At 44.9% G+C, this 17,492-nt stretch overlaps 1 long non-coding RNA gene across 1 annotated transcript in view; it reads right to left on the bottom strand.

The window, feature by feature from the left end:
- Positions 1-10,506, bottom strand: part of LOC125097929 (uncharacterized) — a 126,045-nt gene extending 115,539 nt beyond the window's left edge. Inside the window, exon 1 of the long non-coding RNA XR_007126649.1 lies at positions 10,310-10,506. This is a non-coding gene — a long non-coding RNA (uncharacterized LOC125097929). The remainder of the gene's footprint in view (positions 1-10,309) is intronic.
- Between the last annotated feature and the right edge of the window lie 6,986 nt (positions 10,507-17,492).

Raw genomic sequence — 17,492 nt, forward strand, 5'->3', positions numbered from 1 at the left:
AACAGACTTGGCTGTATTTCAATAATTCTTTACTTACCAAAACAGGCGGCAGGCAGGATTCAGCCAGGACACTGAGGGGCAAAGTTTACTGACTTTTCCTTTAAACTAAACAACAACAAAGCACATAATGCTTTTGTTCATGGTTGTTTCAATCCTGGCTCCAAAATGGTAAAATTTCTCCTATGATTTTAAAGAACTTAGCTTCTATTGTTAATGTTTAGGACAGCATTCACTTGATTTCTCACCTGCAATTTAACCATAACTTATTTCAGTTGGCTTTTGCTTGGAGAAAATATGAGAGCAATGATGAACTATTAGATAGGAACTCAAGATCCACATCAAAACCAACTTAGCTATCTGTGCAGATGAGGAAGAGTAAACATATTTATTCACTTAAGAACATTCAACATGCATTTACTTAGCACCTACTGTATGCCAGGGACTAAGACTGGATACACAAAATATACACACTCAGGCCTTAAAGAGTTTAAGCCTGGTATGGAAACTTGCGGTCTAGAAAATCAATCCATAGTTGAGTGTTATTCTAATGGATAATTGATGGTTATTACAGAGAACCAGAATCCAGTTTACATAGCTATAACTGTCTGAAAATGGAACAGGGTGCCTCATGGAAAGGTCAGAAGAGCTTTAGCTCTCCTGTATAGCCAATGCCCAAAGGCAGTTCCTACTTTGAGTGAATGCTCAAGCTAGATGATCTGTAAGATTCCATAATCATCAGACATCCCTTCGAGTGCCTGCAAGATTTTTAACAATTTCCCCTTCAATGGGTGCCCTCCTCAATATGCCAAGTTGAGCCCCCAGTAACTAAATTTGTATTATGTCCCTCATCCATGTGTCCATGACTGATTGGTACAGAAGTTGATAACTGACCCAAGCAAGGCACAGCAGAAAGTCTTCAAAGATAGCCATCCTTGTTTCCTTTCCTCTCTGTACGTACATACTACTCCACACATCGAGGTGGGGAAGTGTGTTTTGTCTATGCTTGACTCTGGGTTGGTAGTTATGAATTTTTTGACTAACAGTATATGGTAGAGTGATGCTCTCTGACATCTAAGGCTATATCAGAAGAAGCTCGCAACTTCCATCTTTGTCCCTCAAAGCATTTGCTCTTGGAACCCAGCTACTGTATTGTGGGGAAGCCAAAAAGCCCCCACAGAGAAGCCCATAGAAAAGAGACTGAGGTCTCTCCATGGATGATCTGGCTAAACTCCTAGCTGACAACTAGGAACAATGAACTAGTCATGGGAATGCTCTGTCTGGAAGTGGATCCTTCAGCACCATATCACCCCACCAGCTGAGCCCTGCTTAAATTCTAACTCACACATCATGAGATAGAATTGTTGTTTAAGCCATAAGTTTTGGGGTAATTTGTTATTCAGAAACATATCACTGAAACATAAAGACAATTGGTCTTTTGCTCCCAAGAATTTGAAATTTAGGTTGGAGATAAACAGGCAATGGAAATTTTAGGAGCTGAATCTCACTAAAGGCAACCTTCGATGTACTTTAGATTCAAATGAAGAAATTGTGTAAAATGTAAATTTCTAAGCTGCCACCTTTCCCCCAAATTTCTGAACCAGTCAGACCGGGCAGAACCTATGAATATTTGAAGCAAATATTCTAAGCAAGTGTCCCAGGTGATTCTGATATCATGGACTAAAACGATGACTTGAATACACAACTTAGAGAATGAAAACACACATACACTTAGAGTTCCCCTCACCCTGTGTCCCCAAACTGGCCTTGACTTGAGCTCTGGACAAACCAGGGTTAGCTATTTGTTGCCTGAAATCTGACTGGACCTCAAGGTTAAGAAAAGTCCATGTCAGTTAAAAGTCAGAAGAAGAAATGATGCTTGAGTCCCCATTAACCACCAGTTCACTTCTAAACTGAACTTGAAGACAATCCTCCTCCTAGTAGTAAAATCCCAAAATATCCAGGGTTGCAGGATTAAAGCCCTCTTTAAACTACAGTGTTAAATGTGGTCCATTCCTTATTATATTTCTTCCTCCAGAAGGCAAATCTCATCAGCCACCTTGGGGATTCTTCTGGGTTATATCACAGCCAATGGGATTCTCTCAGTAAGACCGGCCGACTGTGACTGCCATTATCTGCAGACAGAATTTCAAAGGGCTGGTCAGTGTGTGTGAACTCTGGCTGAGGCGACTGCCTTGGGGAAGATTTTCTTTGCGGCGTTCAGAGAGGAAAGCTGATTTATAGGCACTGGACTCCCACAGTCCTGCTTTGGTTAGACATGAATCGGGTCAAGGTCTGTGTGTTCTTTCTTGCTTGGAGGTTTATTTGGGAACAAGAAAAAGAGAGGGGAAAATATCTCTACAAGTTGAGTTGGTGGACTCTTCGCCTCTTCCACAGCCAGCCCAAAAAGGCAAATACTGTGTGAGGAGGCATCTGAAAGGTCTCAGAGTGACAAGCCTGGAGACTTCAAGTAGGGAGGCAATACCAGCCCACTCAGAAAGGAGGTGAAATTCACCTCAACAACTTCTCTCAACTCTGCTCTTAGTAATACCTCTCTCCTTCCTTTGCCTTCGCTCTCCATATTGCCCTTCATGCCTTGGTTGTTCCCTAAACTAAGGTTCCCCACCCAGAAGTGGCTCATTCAGGAAATAACTTAAACTCTAGAAGCGCTCGCTCCTCCTTCCTCAATCTTCTTGTAATGAGCCCAACCCTTCCATCAAAACATACCCTTCCCAACCTCCATTCCCTCTGGACCCTTCCCACACCTCACCACCATACTAAAAATAGTCCAATAGATGATTTTAGATGATTTTATTACCAGCCTTTGGGTTTCAGGTTTGTATTCACAGGACCCTCAAAGAAGCAATCCCTCAGGGGACCCAGCGGTTGAAGCTTCAGGCTCTCTGGCCATGAGTTGAGATGGTATAAAACAATGCATGGCCCCTTCTGTCTGCCAGGCACGCTTAGACGCCCAGAGGAGTTACAGGAACCCCGTTGGGGCCCCTGAGAAAAACTCAGTTACTGGGGAGTGGAGATTTCTTTTTTTAATGAGGGTGTAATTAAATATGTTTGGATTTTGGAATAAAAATGACCTTTCCTGTAACTTAGAATCTATTTATTTTTCCCTGTGCAAATGAACAAAAGTTTTTTTTTTTTAATCCAGAAAATAAAACCACCTCAATAATTAAATTAAAAAGGGGAAATCTGAAACTCACCGCCCCCCCCCGCCGCTAAGCTATTACTGGCTGATTCTGTGGCACATTTTGGTGGGTGGTTCACATTCAAGGCACATCACAGCCTTTGGCCCTGGCTCATCATGAAGAAGGAGGCCCTGTGTCAGTCCAGCTGACCGAACTCCTCTACCAGCTCAGCTACCTGGAAGCCCAAGATTCTCATGGTGACCCTGTTCCCCCAAGAAGAAATCTAAACTAGAAATCCGAAGACCTGGCTTCTGCGCCCTGGTTCTGCTGTTAACCGTGGGGTCTTCACCTTCACAGGAAAATGAGGAGTACAATCCCAGAAAATGATCTTATCCTAAAATGGATAGGATTCCAAGAGTAAAAGCCTCTGTTTAAAATACAAGTAAATTCCCTGGGAAAATACTGACACATTAATCCACAATTACCCACTTACCCCTTAGCGCAAATGAGCCCCCTGGCTTAGCCTGCCCATTTTCTCACAGGTCCTAGAGGATGCCACAAAAGACCAGTAATTTAAGTAGGGTGATAAGGAGAGAATGGTCTAGAATATGGGGATTTTTCAAGGAAGGAGAGGAATGTGGTGGGAAGCCCCTGCTGGATCAGGGAAAAGCATAAGACTCTGGACCCCCATTCCAGAGGAATCACAGACAAGGCACAAAAAAAACTAAATTTCCCCATTTCCCATTTTTTTCCTCTGCTGGCATCCACTCTGCACTAGGCACTGTACTGGGTTCTCATGTTAGATGTGATCAGTTTGCAAAGAAGACACTGTTCCCATTCCATAGGGGAGACATTGAGCCTCAAAGAAGTTTCCCTTGCTCGACATCACCCAGCCGGAGACGGGCACAGCCAGGATCTAAATTCATACCTGAGTGACAGCGAAACTTTCTCTTCACAATGGCCATGGAAAATGAGTTCCAGCAAGCAGGTTTTAACTTTCTGCTTACTGACAAAGTCACGGTGATGATTAACAACCTGATGAGTGCCTATTATTTGCCAACCACTGTGCTAAATGCTGTCATTTTTCATGACATTTAATCCTCACTGGGACACTGAAACAACTTCTTCCACCCACTTTCACTGCTAAAGAACCTGAAGCAAAGCACTTGGCCCAAGGACACACGGCTAGGTGGCAAAGAAAGGGTTAAGCCAAATGTCCAAACACCAAAGACCACGGTCTTATTGCCACACAGAGCACACTTATTTTAGTCCAATTCCCCATAAATAAAAGCTTGTTATTGCTCAATGTATTTGCAGGGATGAAGATAGAGGGAATTTAAACTACGACCCAGGCTGTTGACAGATCCAGAAATCACTCTTTGACAGCAGCTTGGAGTGACTGAGGGGTGAATGTTTTCAGAGTGGCAGACCTGCCCCCAAAGCTATTCAGGCCCCAAACAAAACCTTCTCTGTGTCTCTGATGTTCTTAAAAAACGCAGGCCTGGGACAAACGGCTGCCACTGTCCCCCCCCCCCCCCCATCCTGCAGGAACAGCAGCCCTGACCTTCTCCCTTTGGGGCATGGAAAATGTTTCTGGCATCTTTGCAGAGATGAGAACCTGCAGCAGGGAGGAGACAGAGGGGAGAGGTGAGAAGGAGGGAAACCCAGTGTCTATGTATGCAAAATGCAGTGGGCGGCTGATCTGATGAAAGAACATATTCCCGCAAACGGAACCAAAACATGTTTCAGAAATGCTCTTGGCCTTGCAAAGGATTAACTGTTAAAGGACATGACCGTGGGTACCACTCTCTGTTTACAAGCTTCACTTCTGCCCTGCATGGAGACGTGACTTTCCACGTCCTCGCTAAAGGGCTGAAGATCCGGTTACCTGAGCTGTGTCCACCCAGACAATCCCTGGAGCTCTAGGACAGGGCCAAGGAGCCACAGCCAGAGGGTCCCTGGCTGTGGACAGTTTTCACAGTCAGCTGGGATATGCGCGTATCTTCGGGGGTCTCCCCACCACGAGCAACTGGCCTGGGTACTTCCCAAGAATCGGTGTCAGGAAAGATAAAAAAGAGCTGAGGAGCTCTTCCAGATTAAAAAGGATTAAAGAGGCATGGCCACGAAATGCGGGGCGTCATCGTCAGCTGCATTTTGGATCCGGAGGGGAAACTGCCATAAGGGACAGGATGAGGGCAACTGACAAAATTTGAATATGGAGCATTTTCTAGATAACAGCGTTTTACCCCGAAGTTAAATCTGAAGTTGTCCGTTATATGGTGAGGCTGAATATCCCAATAGACAGTGGCCAGACCATGGATAAAAACAAAACTCTGACCAACAGCTGGCAGCAACCTGCCGAGGAAACCGACCCCTTACCTACAATAAACAGCCCTATTAAGTCAGACCTGCAGAAGCCAGATTGGTATCTGCAGGGACGATCCAGGAAACCTAACAGTAATTTCTGTAATAGTCAGCCCCAAATGGCTAGGACCTGATTCATAACTGACAGCTTCCCTGATTTTTGTCCCTGCTTCCAACTTAGGACCAACCAGGGAAAGTCAAACGCGCACTCTTGACCAAGCGCATGGACCCCCCACGCCTAGTTAGCTCACCTCCAGCTTCCTCGTGCCAACAGCCTCCAGTCAGGACACACCAGAAGCCTTCCCTTTCCTCCACTGTAGAGCTTGCCCATGTCTCTGCCTGCCTTTGAGTCTCTGCCAAGATTCAAGTAATGGTGGTCAATTCTCTCGCTGTAGCCAGTTTGGAATAGTCTTTGCTTTTCTCATTTGGTGGGTCTTCGTTTAGTTCCACAGTTCTGGGGTTATGTGAGAAAATGTCCTTGTTCATAAGAAATAGGTGCTGAATGAAGTGTTTAGAGGCAAAGGTTCAGAAAAATATGTATACATCTAGACAGAGAGGGGGAGTGATAAAGTATACATGGTTACAAGTTAACAATTAGTGAGTCCCAGCTAATGGTGTGGGAGTTCTTTGTACGGGAATCTTGCAACTCTTTTGTACATTCTAAATTATCTCAAAATAAAGCATCTTTTCAAAGTGTCCCTGGTGATTGCTTACAAACAGACCAAACGGACCACACCTGTTCACTAGGACCTTGGATGATGGATTTGTGTTTTGTCTGTGTCCCTTGATCCCTCTGCCAGGGCTCTCTCAGCCATACCCACAAAGAGCAATCCCACCCTCCCCACCCCCTGCACTTTCCTAACACTCTTTGGCCATTATCCATTGGGATGATTGGCTGCGTAGGGAATCAGAGTGATCTTGAAATCCCCTCACCCCTCCTCCCTGGGCCAAGAGGTAGAGAAGAAGTGTGGTGTTGCTCTCATCATCAGCCCTCACATGGACCCTGAGCCTCATGATACAAATGGCTCGTGAACTGGGGATTGCAAGGATATTTGGAGATTGGCCATCGGCTTCTTAAGGCTAAGCTGAGTTCTTGGAGTTGGCTGGACTTAGCTATTACATTCCAAAGCTGCTGTATGTAACTCGTCTCTAACCTTGACTTCTTACTCTTCTCTCTTCCTTGCAGCCTGCTGGGTCACCCTCTTATTTATTAAGCCTCTCTTATCCCCTCACACAGTGGTTCTTAACCTTGGCTGCATATCGAAATCTTCTGAGGCTTAAAAAAATATTGATGTCAGGTCCCATGTTCCAAAGACTCTTAGTCAATGGTTCCAGGGTACAGCCTGAGATGTGGGGTTTTTGTTGACTTTGTTTTTTACTTTTAAGCTCCCTGGAAGATTCTAGTGTACAGCCAAGATTGAAGACCACCACCTTCATGCATTGTCAAATACAGCAACATAGCTCTTCTCTCCTAGATCTTCCAACTTTCTAATTGCTCCAGGGCGATTTCTGACCATTCCCTCCCACCTCACAGAAGCCCCCACATAGGGGAATTTCTCTAAAGCAGTTAGAATTTTTCTAAAGCAGTTAGGGCCTTTACAAAAGTGATTTATCTGTAAGTCTTTCCCCAACAACAAATTAAGGACAGATGAGGCATGTGAAAACCTGCTCTGGTCATTAACAATCAAAAGTGATCATCATAATTTCCTATAAATAAACTCACCCAGCCTATATTTACAGGGCAAAAGCCCCAGCAGTCCCACAGCACCCATCCCCTTGTGACTGCGCAAGTTTGCTACAAAGCAGAAAACAACAGATTACCCATCCAGATGTACTGGAAATACATGGGGCAAAGGGATGATGAAATTGTGCTCGATTTACAGCAACAGGTGGTGGCTTCTCCTTGTAGGCATATACGTGATCATCTGACTGCTCAGTCACACGAAAGGGAGAACAAGGAGGCCCAGCACCAAGAAGTCTGTTGAAAGAGCTGTGGCTTGGATTCAAAACGGGGGACAGCCCAGGAGATGCTGGAAGAGCATGCAATTGCCCACGTCTCGGTCCAGATAGTCATTAGAATCACAAAGGAGACTTCTAAAAACTACTTGTCCATCTCTAGTCCCCTGCTTGGCCAAATTAAATCAATGTCTTTAGGCAAGGCCCAGGCACTGGTATTTTTAAAAGCTCCCCAGATATTCTAATGTGCGGCCACTTGACTCCGAACATCACCTCCACACACAGAATCCTCTTATCTCACCAGCCAGGGAGGACCCAGAGTTCCCTGTGCCCTCTGAACCAGGTCCTGGAACCACATCACTTCTCCTCCCCCACAGCTCTGTCTTCTTCTCATACCTTCTCTCCCATTACACACATGCACATATATGCACACACATACCCTCACCCACACGCACTCACAGAGCAAAACTCCCAGCCAGCCCATTTGAGTTATTATAGCTTCTTGCAAATGAGTTGTTTTCTTAATTACACTGTGAGTCTCTGGGACTCGTCTCACCCTGTGGGGGCCCCACAGCAGAGAGCAGAGCCTCAGGCTTAACAAAACATAAGCGCCAAAGAGCTGAGCCAGAACTATCGGGAGGCAGTTGACCTCACTGATCCCAAGACCCACTATCCTGAAGCACAAACAGCCACTAAACATTATGTTCCATGGGCTGGATTTGAATTCGGACTCTAATACCTATGAGCCACTTGAACTTAAACAAGTGACTTAACTTTTTCTCCAAACCTCAGTTTCTGTGTCGACCCAATGAGAAAATATTAATATATACCTCATAGCCTTTTGAGGTAATACGCGTGACCACTTTACACCTGCCTCATGGCTGACAGAGAGTAAATAATAAATGGCCGCAGTTGACTTCAATAGCCAATCTGTGGGCCAAAGTTTGCTCTGTAATAATCCCCAAAGCCCAGCTGGAGCCCATGCCACATCTTCACTAAATGATGACGATGGTTAGCAAAAATGGTCTCCAGATGGTACAGAAGCCATCATCCCATGGACCTGTGGCTTGTCTGGGGGACCCTGCCGCTCCTGTTCTGTGTGTCCTCACATAGGGCCAACCCCAGAGTGCCGACCCATGACTCATCTGTTTCATTCTTCCCTTACAGCAGCATACAGAGCACGTGGCAAAAACTTTGAAATCAGTCCTAGAAGTCGAACCAGTCTCAGAGATGGACACTGGCCACAGGAGGGGAACGTAAGCATGAATGACATCAGAGCCACTCACACAACTTGCTGCATAGGCAAGGGATGGGCTCTGCTTCCACAGCCTGATTCCATGGGTCTGGACGCCATTGGCGATCCTTCCTAATGGTAGCCTAAGTGATTCTGGGGCATGTAGCTAGAGCCCATTCTGGAGAAATATTGATCTCATAAAATGGAAAAGACAGCGAACACTAAAAAGCAACACAGGGATTGTGGAGACAACGAGAGTTCTGATGTCGGACATGGTAGTTTTAAGATTGAATCAGCTACCTAAACTGTTAGCATTAGTTTCATCATTTGTAAAATAAGAGTAATAACACCCATCTCACCAGATTAGTATAGAGGAACAATAAAAAAAAAAAAAAAACCATAAAGCACCCAGAACAATGCACAGAAGATTTAGCCCTCAGCACAAATTAGTACTGAAGGGCATATCCCAAAAGCAACTCAGTTTTCCGGTCTGTGATACCAGGAGATGGCGATGCCCTTGACCAAGATGGCATAACTAATCAGAATGAACAGGCTGGGAGCAGAGATTGGGGCTCTGACTCTCATTGAGTCGCTGCAGATCAACACAGCCATTCGCCAGCAAAGAAGGAAGAGCCTCAAGGTCAGTTCTTGGCCGGACCCAGCATTTCCCACCCAGGCCCAGGGACTTCTTTCTTTCACACTGCTGCTCCACAGCGAACCCTACAGGCTCTCCTTCCCCTGAGAATGGGTTTGTATCCCAACCCCTTGCTGCTCCCAAAGACAAATCCATAGCTTCACTAAGCAACAGACAACAATACAGATAATTTCTAGAATATACAGAATTCCACCCAGTTCTTGAGCTCCTAGCCTGACTCGTCTCTGGGATAGTCCCCGAAAGTCCATGGAATCTCTGGACCTCTGTTTCTGTTCCTGAGGGTGGTGTTCATCAAACCTCCCCACCTCCTGAGCTCCTCCTTTCGGTGGTCTGGGGTTCCCTTCACACATGAAAGCCCCTCTTCCCAGCCAGAGAGTCTTGGGGTCAGACCACTGGTGTCTACTATAGGCCTTCAAGTGCCCAACTGTCACAAGGGGTGACTTGTATCTTTAAGGAGCCCAGGCTAAGAAAACACTCATCTCTTTGGGCCGTGACCTCTGGGACTTTCCCTTTCTTGAGAGGGTGATGGGCAATGAGTCAACAATATTTAACAAGTATCCAGAGCCCAACCAACCAAAACACCATCCAGATACTTGCCCAGCCAACTGCCTTGAGAGTACAACAGGGTCTCAGTGACAACAACCACACAGAATATGGCGAGGAATTTTGTGACTCCTTAAACCTACCGCCTCCACCCAGCTCTTTCCCAGACTGTCCTCAAGAACATGCTCACGTGAGCTAGAGAACGTTGTCTTCCGAGCTCTCATATAGGGTCTGTCTCTTGCCAAAGCAATGGCCCTGGAAGTCCTGCTCCATCCAGATGCAGGTTGGTCTGGCCTTCTGCTCAGGCCACCCCGCCCCCACCCGCCTTTTGCATCTGAAATGCAAAATGTCCTCTCACCCACACCGCTTCCACACCCCACTGAGTTCTGCTTCACGGAGGACTACAGCCTTTGTACTCACTGTTCTTCACAGGCTCCGACTGTGACTGTCACATAACCAACCCGCCTCCCCCTGGCCAAAGACCAAAGAGAGACAGCTCTTGAACCACACACTTCCTGATGAGCTCAGAAGCCTCCTTCCTTCCAACACCAACCCATCGCCTTTAAACCAACTGCTTGGCCACCTCCACCTCCCACTCTCTCATTCCCAAAGGGCCCCTCAATCCCTCTTACTCACAGACCTATGGAAGACTGGCCTTCCTGGCCTCTAGGCAAGCCCAGACATGTCCACAATCAACAGAAAACACGCTTAAGCCTTCAAGCGGGGACCACCACTAGCCACAGTTCTTTGAGAAACACCAGAGAAATACTAGGTCAGGCAGGAAGTAGTCCTCAAGGGGTTTAAAACTTAAAGTGTGGTACAAAAACAATGAATACTGTTATGCTGAAAATAAATAAATAAATAAATAAAAAGGATTAAAAAAAAAAACTTAAAGTGTAAAGAAGTCTCACAGAATTGGAAGATGACATCAGGGGAAACTGAAACTGGGTGAAGGGAATACGGGAATTCTCTCTATCTTTGCAACTTTCCTGTAAATCTAAAATTATTACAAAATAAAAGATTTGTTTGAATAAATAATGGAAGGAAGGCAGAAAGGGAGGGTGGGGAGGATGAAGGGAGGGAGGGGACGCTGAAAATATTGTGTAAATTCAAAATGAGGAAAGGCCATAATGAGGAAAACCAAGTCAGGTGTATGGGTTAGCTATTGGTACAAAAATATAATAAGAAACTGTGAAAACTTTAAAAATTAAAAATTAAGAAAAGAGACAAGCCTCCCTTTCCCCCCACATATACTCACTCATACACTATTAGCCCTTCAATACACACAAACCTGCCACCATTACCACCCCACCAACGGAGCATGAACTGCGGGCCCAGGATCCTACCCTCCCAGGTGGGGTCTCTCTCACCGTCTGGGGTAAACTTTAGTGCCGCTCACCAGGTATTTCTGGCTCTCCACCTTCTGCGTTCATGGCAGGAATGTACTTCCTGGCCCCCTTGTGGGCAGTAGAGTCACGTGACCAATTCCAGACAATCAGTTGTAACCAGAAGTGATGTGTTCCCGCAGACATTACCAGAAGAGACTCTCCAGAGTTCACTTTCCTTCTGCCTCATTGAATTCCTATGCTCAAAGTGATGACTTCTCTGTCATCCTGAGTCCAGGAGATCCCAAGCTTCCAGGTGATCCACAATAGATATGTAATATGGGTGAGAAATGAAGGTGGGGCGCCTGGGTGGCTCAGTCGTTAAGTGTCTGCCTTTAGCTCAGGTCATGATTCCGGGGTCCTGGGATCAAGCCAGCATCGGGCTCCCTGCTCAGCAGAGAGTCTGCTTCTCCCACTCTCTAGGCTCTCTTCCCCGCTTGTGCTGTCTCTCACATGTTCTCTCTCTCTCTCAAATAAATAAAATTTAAACAAAAAAAGAACCCTTTGGGGGCGGCTGTGTGGCTTAGTGGGTTAAAGCCTCTGCCTTCGGCTCAGGCCCTGATCCCAGGGTCCTGGGTTCAAACCCCGCAGCAGCGGGCTCTCTGCTCAGCAAGGAGCTTGCTTCCTCCTCTCTCTCTGCCTGACTCTCTGCCTACTTGTGATCTCTGTCTGTCAAATAAATAAATAATCTTTAAAAAAAAAACCTTTTTTATTATAAAAGTCACTAAGATTTGGTGTCATTCGTTACTACAGCATAACTTAGCCTATCTTGATTCACATACCTTCTTTCTCTGACATATAGTCTAGTCTTTCTCCCAACTGCTCTATCAGTGAGCCAGTGATAGCATTCTGCTCCCTGCCTTTCAGCCTTCATTTTGGTGGGTTTTTTTTTTTTTTTTTTTTTGGTTTGGTTGTTTGTTTGTTTTTGAGATTTTATTTATTTTGGAGAGAGAGTGAGTGAGAGAGAGCACAAGCTGGGAGGAGAGGCAGAGGCAGAAGGAGAGGGAGAAGCAGACTCCTCACTGAGCAGGGAGCCCCATGTAGGCCTCAATCCAAGGACTCTGGGATCATGACCTGAGGCGAAGGCAGATGCTTAACCCACTGAGCCACCTGGCAGCCCCTCCTCCTTCACTTTAAATACTTCTGAAAAATAATATCTTTATGCCTTTGCTTGGCCATTTCCTTGTCTGAAATGCCTGTCATCGCTACATGTTGAAATTAGGTTCATCCTATCAAGCCCTGATCTAAATAACCCGGGAAGCTTCCATAAGCCCCTGCTGTACTCCATGATGCTTCATTTGATTTGTTACAATAAGTCTTACCCTACTTCAATAGGGAAAGTCTGTGTTGACAAGAACTAGAGCTGGTTCACCTCTATATTTTCTGTAGGACCCACCAGTACCTGGCACACAGGTGGGACCTTCCTACATTATCACTCCCAGCCTTAAAATATCAATTTAAATCTGCAAAACTCAAGGTAGCCATTTATTAATCAATCGTAGGCCTACAAACATTTATTTAGTGCCTATTGAGGGACAAGCACCACACTGAGTGCTGGGATTCAGAGATGTAAATGACATGATTTCCTCCTTCCCCTACTCTTAGCCTAGTGGAGGAAAAAGACACAAAAGCAGATAATTACAAATACGTACATCTCTATTCAGTACCACTTGCTTCATCAACTTGGGATCAAATGCCCTCATTTGCTTTTATTTTTCCAATTAGTAACTCAGTCCCCTACATGCCAATATTGGCAGAAACTTTGTTATCCCATTCTTCAGGACATGACTCTGGTGACGTCGTCCAAAGGAGTTGGGGGGTGGGGGGGAAGGCAGACTCTGGCTGGCAGGATCCCTCCTTTTTCCATATCAAGCAGAGAACTGAAGCTAGTCCCTCCACTTCCCACTCCTTCCGGTGTTGCTGTGGACCACGGGGCCCACACAGCTGAACAGATGGCGTTTATGTGCTGTCACAGGACTGCACTCAGATGCGGCCCACCCCACAGGGCTGCCCTCCGAGCAGGTGCCTCTCTGTGGTTTCCATACTTCTGCTAAACCACTGTTGTCCAAAGCCTAAGCACAGGCCAACCCAGCTTGCTTGGTCTAGAGAAACGTCCAGCACCAGTCAAAGACAGTGCAGGTCTAGTCCACCCCCACGAAACCTCAGATCCTGTGTGTAGCTGGAGACCCAGCCCAGGTGCCCCCTTGCTTGAGATAATCTTATTTCAAGAGCCACATTGTCCCTTCCTTTGCCTGTCACAAGGTTTGATCAAAGCCGTCCCAGTCTACCCTGAAAGAGCTCCCTAACTTCCCGTCTCAAGACTTCAGAAGCTGGGGTGTCAGCTCCTTCCTTTCCAAAGGGCCCCACTCTTTCCTCAAACAGGTCTCTCACCTCTTCTCCCAGACCTTTGTGTTCGAGGGGAAAGATGACTTTTGCTAAAGTTGTCTTGCTACAGTCTGCTCTTTGGACCAAGGGTGTCCACCAGCTTTACATTCACATAAATAAGAAAACAACCCTTGTGATCCTTCCTGGGACAAAAAAGGGTGGTAGCCTCTCCAAATTTAAAAATAAATAAATAAATAAATCATGGAGATGTAACTTAAAGCATGGAGACTACAGTTAATACAGTACTGCCTATTTGAAAGTTGCTAGCATTGTAGACCGTACAAGTTCTCATCACAACAACAACAACAGCAAAAAGACTGTGTCACTATGTAAGGTGATGCATGTTAACTACCTTTATTGTGGTGATCATTTTCACCTGGGATCAGGACACAGGTGATCTGAGGCTCAGGTTGCAGGTGATCTTATTGCAGATGACCTTGGGCTCAGGCTGCAGGTGATCTAGGATTCATAGGTGTGAATTTTAAAACAAGTGTTCCCAGTCAGAGAGCAAAGAAAAAAGCACTGCTACTGGAGATTAGTTCCAAATCTAAGGAAGGTAAGGACGCTTCGAAACTAAAATGTCAGGGTGGCCCTGTCAGTAGCAGAGAAATTATTTAGTGAATTTCAAAAATGTGGAAAACACCTGGGACTGATTCATTCATTCTTTTTTTTTTTTTTTTAAGCCTTTTTCTTCCTTGTGAACTAGGATTCAGAGACTGGTTCTCCCAAAATAACTGTCCTTAGCTTTTCATTTCCCTTTGTAAGTTTGGAAAGGAACAAACACATCTTACTTGGCTGGATTTGACCTTCTTTGTGGTAGACATACCATCCCTTCACCCACCCACTAACCAAGAATGAATCAGTAGGAAGAACATTTTAATCAGACCGCCACCATCCAGACAATTCAAGGAGATAAAACACATATGAGTATGGATTATAAAAGCCAGTTTCTAAATGAAATAAAATGGTCCATTTGCTTATGCTAGGTCTCCAGGAATTAGCCTAATGAGAAGGCTACCACAATGAATGGTGTGAGCTGAGGTAGACAAAAGGGTATTCCCAGCTCTACCTCAAGAAAGCTCCACCCAAGCTCAGCATTGGCTATGAAAATCATTCCCTTGGACCAGGGCACTGACTCCTGGGGGTCCTCTGAGGATCTTGAGAGGACCCGTCTACACAGCAGCCATATTCCCTTTCCCCTGCTCATAGTACCCAGATGGCAGGGGAGGCAAGCCCAAGCCAGGAGTCAGGATTTGTCCAATGGTGTCTTATGGCCCTTGCCCATTTCAGTTTAGCCATGGGCACATGCCATAATCCTGACCAATCAGATATAGGGGGAAGTCAGCTGGGGAGGGGGTGGCTTATGGAAAAAAAAAAAATCTGTTAGCTCTTAAAAAGACACACAAGGAAGGGATACTGCATTTCTTCTTGTGACTATTGGTGAATATGGATGTGTTTTCTGAAATTGGTGTCCATGATGTGAATGTCCGCTGGACTGACTGACACGCACTAATGGAAGCAAAGCCAAAAGACAGACAAAATCTGGGTCCATGATAACAAAATGGAGCCATTGAACTAACAATCCATAAATGATCCCTTCTTAGGACTTTTGTTATAAGAGTTAACAGGTACCCTTAATTTTTAAAGGCATCTTAAATAAGTTTTTTCATTGTTTATAGCCAAAAACATCCTCACATAGACATTTTGATGCCTTCCTTACATTGATACCCATTTACCCCTAAACACGCTGCAGTCTGGATTCTACATGTCCCAAATGCCCCTGAACCCATTTTTTCTTCAATCTCCAGTGTCTTCCTGACAATGAAATCCACTGGTCATTCTTCAGGCCTTAACTGACTCAACCTCTCTCCCATATTTGACTAGTACTCACTGCCTCCTCCTAGAAACTCCCCATTCCCTTGATTTTCATGACACTAAAATCTCCTGGTTCTCCTCTTACCTGTCCAACCACATCTTCTCTGTCTCCTTCTTCCAATTCTTTCAAAGAGGCTCTTGGCCAAGAGATACATTTTGTTTGGCCTGAGTAGTATTTATAAAATTTTGTAAATTCATTTCCATCATTAAAAATTGAGACTTTTCACATAAGCATAAGGTCTCTAGCTTCCTTGAATAAGCAGAGGAATGGACAACACTAGTCTGGCATTCCCACATGGGGCTTGACAGGTTGGGAACAGGAGGTCAGTCCAGCAAATAGGCAAAAGAATCAGCCAGAGTCCAGGTGAAGGGTGTGTTTGTATCAAAAGCTGTTACCAGGTCAAGATGAAGACTCAGAATCAACCAGTAGATTTGGCAAAGTGGAGGTGCCTGGTGACCCTCAAGAGAGTGTTTTAAGATCAAAAATACTCTTAAAAGAACAGTTTTAAGACAGAAAGAGGGGAGGAAAGTTTGCATTACTAGCAAAGTTGTGGATTCACATAATAATACATCATCTAGCAGCAATTCCATTTCTAAGATCTGCCATAGAGGAAATCCAGAAAACACATACCATAAAACATATACAAGAATGGTCATAATGGCCCCAAACTGAAAACAAGCCAATGTTCATCAATAACAGAATAGAACCGTGCCTGGGTGGTTCAGTGGGTTAAGCCTCTGCCTTTAGCTCAGGTCATGATCTCAGGGTCCTGGGATGGAGCCCTGTGTTGGGCTCTCTGCTCAGCAAGGAGCCTGCTTCTCCTTTTCTCTCTCTGCCTGCCTCCCTGCCTACTTCTGATCTCTCTCTCTGTGTCAAACAAATAAATAAAATCTTTAAAAAAATATATAGTAGAATAGACAAGAGACTGCAGTGTATTGATAGGATGCAATGAAAATGAACAAACTATCAGAGACAACATGGAAAACACCACAAACATAATGCTGAATGATTAAATAAGATCCAAAAGAATGCAACACAACTTGTATAAAATTTAAAAGCAGGAAAAACTGAACTATATTGTTTAAAAGGTTCATGCCTAAGTGATAAGACTCAGAAAGAAAACCAAGGAAGTTATTATGAAAAACACCCAGAGAGCAATTAGCCCTAGAAAGGGAGGAGTACATTGCAGGTGTATGGGGTGACTCAGGGATGCCGGCAATGTCATATTTTTTGACCTGGCCTTTAGTTACATAAAGGTTTGCTTTATAAGATTATTTATATTAGTTTATTTAAATTGTGTGTGTGTGTGTGTGTGTGTGTGTGTGTGTGTGTAGGTGTGTGTGTGTGGTATAGGGACTTTAAGGACGTGTGCACACTATATCTTATCATTTAAAAAAGAAAAAAGAAAGAGCCATTAACAAAAACCTTTCTCAAGCATGATTATGATTGGACACATCCTCTGCCATCACTGAATGGTCACTGCTGGAAGTCACTGCCTTGTGGGGCCTCTGGGACCACTCAGGTTAAGCTAGCCCAGCTCCATAAAGTGCATGTCTCCATAGCTCTTCCCACTATATAAAATTGTCATGATCGTTCACCTTTTATTTGGCAACAACCTATCTTCCCCATGGGGGAGAAAGGAGAATGAGAACTGAAGAAATGGAGGCAGTGAAGGTATACAAAAATTCCCATAATTCTTTTCAGGGAAGAACAGAAATGTAGCAGGAGATAGACAAGGAGTCAAGGGAGATACTTTTTTTTTTCTTTTTTAAGATGGTATGTATTATGGTGTATTTCTATGATGAAAGAGATCATCCAAAAGGAAGGGAGCAACACGGTGATCCAGAAGGAAGAGGGAATGGTTGGAAAGGCTAAGTTCTGGAGAAGGTGATGGGAGCAGATGTCAATGTGTGAGTGCAAGGGGGTACTTTGGCCAAGAACCAAGGACCACAGGGAA

Source organism: Lutra lutra, chromosome 4 (assembly GCF_902655055.1).
Source record: "Lutra lutra chromosome 4, mLutLut1.2, whole genome shotgun sequence".
NCBI classification, from domain to species: Eukaryota; Metazoa; Chordata; class Mammalia; order Carnivora; family Mustelidae; genus Lutra; species Lutra lutra.